Below are 8,033 nucleotides of genomic sequence, written 5' to 3' on the forward strand. Positions count from 1 at the left end.
AAAAAGCCCCTTTTATCTGCCTTTAAGAGGTAATTTTCTATCGGCCAAAAAAGCTGTAAGATTATTTAATCAATGAAGAAAACAACTGCTTTTGGTTCATTTTCCTGTTGTCTTATTTCCCAACCCTTTTCAAATAAGCCTTTGTTGACAGACTGCAACAGGGTGTCGTGGTTTCAGCTGGGACAGAATTGACTTTCTGAGAGCTGGTATAGTGCTATAGTTTGAATTTGGGATTAAAATAGCGTTGGTAAAACACTGATGGTTTTGGTTGTTGCTAAACAGTCAAGGCCTTTTCTGCTCCTCACAGCATCCTGCCAGCAAGGACTGGGAAGGCACAAAAAGTTGGGAGAAGACATAGCCAGGAGAGCTGAGCCCAACTGACCAAAGGGCTATTTCCACACCATGTGACAGCATGCTCAGTATATAAAGCTGGGGGAAGAAGAAGGAAGGAGGGTATGTTTGGAGTGATGGCATTTTGCCCTCCCCAAGTAACTGTTACACATGATGGAGCTCTGCTTTCCTGGAGATGGCTGAACCCAAGTCTCTTGAGCACTTTTCCGATTCTGTTCCCCATCCCAATGAGGGGGAGTGAGCAGGCAGCTGTGTGGTCCTGGTTGTTGGACAGGGTTAACACAGGGTTTTGGTTGTTAAGAAGAATCCAAACAAAGTTTCAGCTCAGAGTACTCCTAAAGGAGGAGGAAATTCCCAAAACTCATTCAACTATAACAGGTAATGGGAGAGTACACTGGGAGGTGGAGATCACTCTAAGTAACACACTTCTAGAGAAAAAGTCATCCTGGTTATCCCATTGAAGTACAAAGGCAGGATTATTTGCCTCGTGTTTAGGCATACCATCTTTCAGTGCTCAAGAGCCTTGGGGACGTGTGAGATTCAAATTGGAAGCCTCTGATTTCAAAGTTTTGTCAATGACTGGGTCTACTTCTCAGCAGTGATAATAGCCCAGGCCACATTTAAGCTAGTATTAGCAATTCAAAGCATCTCAAAGCAAGGACACAATCTTTACAGGGAGTGGAAGCCTTCCTTTCCTACGGTTTTCTAGCAGCAAAATAGTAGACCCCTAAATTAGCAAAACCAGGGACAAGTGCGGTAGTTTCCCATGGGAGAGAGGTTAACCTGCTTGTTTCAGATTTCAGCTAAGAGATTCCGACACCAGGGTAACCTCAGTGCCTATACTTTCTATGTAGTGAACACAGCAACTCTACCTCAGCAACCAGCTTACAGTAATAACTCTCCTCATGTGTTGCATAATGAGGTCCCATCTATAGCCCCACAACTTGTTTAACCCTCAAAAGTGACTTATTCCAGGCTATCAGCCAAGTGAATGCGTAAGTAGAATATATGTAGCTATGATCTTCACAGGCTGGTATTCATCTTGTCTCAGAAATTGTTTAGGGCAGAGAGGTTAAGAAGAATAGAGTGCAGGTTTAAAAAAGATTTGTTTCTAAGAGACACTTCACTAGATTCATTCAATTTAGTGAAGAAACTAAGGTTAGGAGAATGCCTTTTAGAAACTATTGTCTCATAGTAATTTAATACATGGGTTTTCAAAAGAAGACAGAGAGCAGGTAAGAAATGTTGCAGTTCAGTTAGATAAAAAGCTATCTCATTAGTATGGATTAGATCTAAACACCTTAAGAATAGCTGTCAGCCTCCTTACAAGGCAAATCCTACACCCCTTCCTTTTAGACTCTACAAGCCAAGCTATCCAGAGCTTTTAAGGGGTTCTGTCATACCGCAGACTTACTGACTAGTCTAAAAATATCCCTGAAAGTAAGGAGAAAAAGACACTGATCTAGATAAGGCAATTAGACATGGTTTAAAGAAAACTCACTGATCAGACAGGCATCGTTCTCAAGTAGTGTTATTCAGCACAACATCTCCTATCATAAGGGAAATGAGTCCAGAAAGACAGAAGAGATAGTAAAACAACTAGCTCTGAGCCTGCACACAGCCCACACGCTTCTCTCCCCAGGCAAAGAACCAGCAGAGCTGCTGCTTGGGGTTTTTATAACAGCATGAGGCTGGTTAATTGGGTTTCATCTGCAGCAGGTGGGAGTTTCCAACTCTGTCGGCATCTGCTCAGACAGTTAATGTGACCTTGTGTGTAAACGTACTGGTGTAACTGCAAGCAGACTGTCTTTCTCCAAAATACCAACAACAGATGATAACCAAGATGGAAAAGCTTTTTTTTAAGTGTTGTTTTAAATGTGTGTGCTTCAATGTGCAGGTGTTTTCACTCACTCATGTTTTTTTCACTGAAATCTCAGATTTGGAACGATGAAGGGGGAAAACTGGGAGCCTGGAGGAATGGGATGAAAAGACAGAGGGACAGGCCAAGCCTGGACTTTACTGAGGGGCCTCAACAGTCTGGGGAAAGGGGCAAACAGGAACCTCATGAATTCAGTGAAGCCGCTCTACCTGGGACAGCTTAGTCCCCATGCACAAGTGCAGGCTGGGACCTGATTTTCTGGGCAGCAGCCCTGCAGAGAAGGACCTGATGGTTCTAATAGAAACAAAGTCAATGTGTAGCTCATCTTAAGTCATTTGCACAGCCTTTCAGAAAGAAAAAAAAAAAAGAGTTACATTTCATTGAAAGCGAAGCAATAAGATATCCCAGGAAGCAATAAACTGGCATCCCTCAACGAGGATACACAGAAACAAGTACCCCAGAAGCAACATTTGCAGATAGGTCAGAGGTTTTGGCTTTGTTTTATCCCATTTCCCATGCCCCAGGGCGCTGCAAGTGAGACAGAGGTATTGTGACAACCCACGCACTTTCCAGAGGGGAGAATGAGGCACTTAGCGACCATTACCATTCACGCTGTTCAGGCAGGAACCCAAAACCCCTGGTTCTAGCACTGGAAGGTGCAGGGTCTTTGGAGCAGAAGCAACAGCAAATAGCCCATCCCTGGAGAGCTATTCTCTGCATAAACAGCTGCATAAACAGCTCTGCAGTGGCAGTCACAATCTGGCTCTGGAGACTTTTATGTCTCCATTTTCTAATGAGGACTAGTTTAAGATTTTTTTTAAGATCCTGTCTCCTTAATAAAAGTCAGCTCCAATGTGGAATTGGCTCTAAAAATTGCAGTCCCCTGATCATAAATGCTTTCAAAAGACGTGGCATGGTGATCAACATGAAGGCTGGATTAAAGTTGAGATTGCAGCTTTTGGGAGTCACACAAGTAACTAAATACACATAGAGCCTTTAGCACAGCAATGTGTAATGCCACATACTACTTTGGGAAAGATTCAAAGAGAAATAACACAGTTTAGCAGTAAAGTAAGGAAGTTCCCCATAACATTAAACAGCAGATTTTCCCTCCAAGCAGAGGTTTGTCTATGCCTCCTTAGCAGGTGGCATCCCGAGGCTCTGTTAAAGCCCAAAGACAACTACTTGTACGCTTGCTGAACGCAGACAAGAGCTGGCGTCTCCAGAAGTCATCTTGTACCTGAATTTCCATCTGCCTTCTGAAACATGGACTTGACTGTGGAAAGCCTAAAGAGTGCTAGTACTTTATATAGCTAAAGATATCCCACAGCCTCCTTGTGCAGAACAAAATGGAGCGACTGTCATTACTGCTACTGAGGTATCAGAGTGAGATTAGATCTGCAATCAGGTATACCTCAGTCCCACACTGCAGGCAGCAGGGCACAATCTATATTGAATTTGTTTAGGAGTTTCTTTCATTTAACTGTCTTTGCTTTGAATGTATGACACCCGTACAGACCAGCTGTCGAGTACAGATTTGACAGATGTGGCTTGAAAGAACATAGGAAAGTGCGCAGCAGCCTTGGGACTACTTTGTATTAAAGCAGAGAGCACAGATTACCTGAGACACAAAAAGAAGTTAAAACTGCCTCAGCCCTGTCTGTTCTGTATTGGTACACAACTGCCACTCAGTAAAATGAAGAAACAGAGAAGAGAAATTGGGAATTTGAAACCTGGAAGATTCCTGGCTGTTAAGATAATAAGCAGTGCTTTGCATGCGTATGCTTTTAACACAACCAGCCGCAGATCTGACGGGGACAATGAAAGGTAGGCAGCAATTAAATTGCACCATTTTCTTTCTGGTCACAAGTGTAACTTTGCAGGAGAACTAGACAGAAGTGTTTCAGTAAAAAGCTGTTTGCATTCAAAAATAGCCTTTTTATCAGAAGCCTTAAAGACTTTCCAAAAGAAAAAAAGACAAAAGAGTTTACACTTTTATAGCCTATCTTGAAAATATTCGTGTTTTTCTGAAATTAATTTTAGATGTCGCAAAGAATGGTCTCCAAATGATCTCTAGGTTTTAGCAACAGTGATTCCCTAACAAGGTCAATTAAAAAAAATACAGCCGTGGTTTCAATCCCATTCTCAAAGATTACAAGTTAAGCTTTTCAGTTAAAATTTTGAAAAAATCTTATCCAAGCATGCAGAAACGACAAATTAATTTGGGAAATGCTTTGAAACAAACAAAAAAAATTGTCAAGCTTTTATTTTAGCTTTCCTTTGTTTTCCAAAAGTAGGTATCATCTTTCAATCAGCACTAACATATAGTATGAGATTTGTGTTCACTATACTTGCATGTGTAATGATGCTGGTATAATTTGCAGCAGATGTACATTTGGGGAGAAATTATTTTCCTCGGAATCTATTTGTGTGGGAGGATGAAGTATGGTTATAATGAAGGTGCTGTGGGAGCTGAATGACTTTGCATCCCAAGTACAGGTGCACTTGAGTGTAACTTAAACATAGTTTGCAATCTCTCTAAATGGAGCATTTATAGCCAATTACACTTGTCATTCACCTTGCAAATACGTCTATCTAATTTAACAGCATATGCAGTAAGCAGAAAAATAAAGGATATTATATTAGCTGACAGCAGAATAGAGGTGTAGATATCAGCATCTGTATATATTGCACATTTGGCAGATTTCTGAACCGAAATACAATGAATTCCAATAGTGGCCTCCGGTGCCCTTATTCTCTCTGCATCAGAACCCTCCTGTCAAATGTAATTTCCTCCAGGAAGACATGAATCTAGCTGAGACTTTCCAAAACCTGTCCAAGTGATTTGGACACTCACTTCTCATTAGTATTAACAGCAAATGGGCACGAGCATCTCCTAAACGCCTTTAGAAATCTCTGACACATTTTTTGTGGCTGTTAAATGACTCCTTGGGCAACCTGCACTAGAAATGACAAATTTCACATTTGTTTCCCTGTACTGAGATATTCATAATGTCCATGTACCAAATGTCAAGACTGTCCCTCCAAAAGACAGCTGAGATGTGGTAAGAGAGAGAGGAGAGACAGACTTTTGCTGTGTTTGGATTAAAGGACAAAGTCCACATTCCAAAACTGTCTCCTCTGCAGAGGGCTGTATATAGCAATTTCAGGATAATACCACATTCATTGTCATCTTTTTGTCACCGCCCTAGGCAGGCATGTCACTGCGGTGGGAACAGGGATGCAGAGGAGTGACATGGCCACATGTGTCATATGCACTGAATCACAAGCACCGCCCTGGCCAGCACTGACTTGGAGGGAAAGGAAAGGTTAACTACCATCTGTACGCCTGATAACATGTCCCACAGAAGGGAACAGCTATTCTTTTGAGATGCAGATTTTTAGCGTTACACCTTAGAGCATATTTAGTCCCATTATGGTTGCAGAAAACACCCTTCCCACCCTTCCTGTCCCGTAAGAAGAAAAAGTGAACTGCGGAAAAGCAAACTCATTTGTAAACTGACAGTAGATTATATTCTCCCCTTTCCCCACCAAACTGAGGGCCAGAAAGAAGCTTGTAGGCCATTTCATACCATTTCAGTTATTTCAGAGATTTCATGTTATATCCAGCTTCAACTTTTCACACCCTTAGAAGCCAGAAAGCCTTGTAAGCCACTTCTCAAACCAAAAGCACTGCGAATCCTTTCAGACTGAACTGCCATCTACCACTCTGTGTTTGACTTCACCATTTCCCTTTCAAAGCCCTAACAAAGTAAGTCTTACCAACAAATATATATGCAAATAACTGAGTAATATTGAGCTTTAGAACTCCCTTACACGGCTTCTTGATCTGTTATTTAACTGACATCACTTCCCTTTTTTTCAAATGTATTTCATGTATATATGTCTGTTTTCTATAATCTTCTCCATTTCTCTTATCTCTTGTATTTTAATAAACCACATGTCCAGAATCAGTATCTTCTTTAGCAGTCAGAGGGAGATATATTTGTTCATTGCAGTTATTAAAATTCTAAACATCTCCCTCCCTTTATTTGATTTTAGTGAGATTCTGGACATTTTCTCAATACTAAGAAGACTGGATTCATTGGAATGTAACTCTGAAAGAAGCCTTGCATTGAAACTTTAATTTCAGTTCAAAACCCCATCAATTTAAGGTATCCCCGGAAGACCTGGACAAGGTGAACCTTTTTTTTTTATGAACTATTCTCAACACTAGTTTAAGATGAAACTAAAATTGTTTTTTACTTCTTAACACTGAGAAAAACTACACAAAGCACAACCTGAGACCATTATTTTGCTTTTACATATATTTTAAATCCTGACAGGACTCCTGATGGCCACTTTGCTTAAGCAAGAACAGACTTAAACCTTTAAATCTGACTTTTTTGGGGCATTATCTTCCCTGTATTAGTGGAATAAACTACTTAAAACAGAGCTCTGCTTTCCTAGGGGCATCTCTGCTAGTCCATCATTGATGACTTTTACACAGAGAGAGCATTATGTTAAGAGGCTCACTTCAGCAATTACAGCATTAGCTACTAAGAGAGACACCAGCAGTGATTCCTCCCTGATCCTTTGAGAAACACCAGTGATTTGTCTCCTAGTTTTCTCTCAGCTTTCTGTGAACTCAGCGTCCTGTAGTTTTGTGGAAAAACGCTCACTGGATATATTGCTTTAGTCACAGCTGTTTAAAGGTACATCTTGGCCAAAGTGGGAGTTGGAGGAGTTTATTCAAATAAGACTGTAAAATCTGAAATAATTTTTATTCCTCCCCTTGCAAACATACTTTCCCACTCAGAATAAGAACAGTAGATGCACATTGCAACTTCAGGGGAAGAAAGTGCTGATGTGGAAAACTTAAGAGTCGTGGCCAAAATCAGGGGCCTTCAAGGCCAATGCCAGTTGAAACTTTCCTATCACTTCCTATTGTCATTTCAGACCTGTTAGCCACAAAAAGCTCAGAAGATACATAGTTTTAACTTTCTACCCATTCCTTTGGGGCCACAGTGGAATAACAGCAAAATTAATGCTGCTGGCTGAAGAGTCTTCAGCTACATTGCTCCAGAGGAAGAGAGATGGAATTAGGACTGCCCCAGCTTTGCTGCTGTTATTCCCAGGCCTTTCAAAAACAGCAACCAAACATCAGTTGGTCTGTTTCCCGCTGAAGAAATTAATCGGAAATTCGCACTTTCTCCCGGCAGTGTTCTGCCACCTGCCTGTGCATACTGCGTTTCATCACGGGTCAGGTCATCAGTCTCCAGTCTCAGCATGACTCTCCGGAGGGGAGCCTTCCTACTTCACTTACCTGTCCATGCTGCCATCTGAACACCCTCCAGACTGAAAAGAGCCAGAAGACAATTCATCTCACCCTAACTCAAGCCTCTGAAATGCCCTCTGCAGGTCCCTCTGCTGATTATAGACACAGCCTACTTTAGATCGTGTTGCTGACTTCTAAACAGTAAAAGTTAGGGAAGCGAATCGTACCGCTGAGAGGATGCTCAGCTGCCTTATTTAAATCCAATAACGATGTACTGCAGTGAGTGTCAGCCCTTGAGATTATCTTTCCATCTCTTTTACCAGGTAAAACACACAATGAGTGAGAGATCTCACCAAACAGGATGCTGTGAACACTGCACTGTGCTCTCTCTGAACAACGTACCCACCATATCTTTTCCTGAGCTTTGTAATTTTACTCCCGTATAAGATGTCAGCATTAATGCAAACTGTTGCACCAGTCACTGCTGGTTCTGTAAATAATTTGTCAATTGTACATCTTTTTCAA

The sequence above is a fragment of the Rissa tridactyla genome, chromosome 7 (genome assembly GCF_028500815.1).
Source record: "Rissa tridactyla isolate bRisTri1 chromosome 7, bRisTri1.patW.cur.20221130, whole genome shotgun sequence".
Taxonomy (NCBI): Eukaryota; Metazoa; Chordata; class Aves; order Charadriiformes; family Laridae; genus Rissa; species Rissa tridactyla.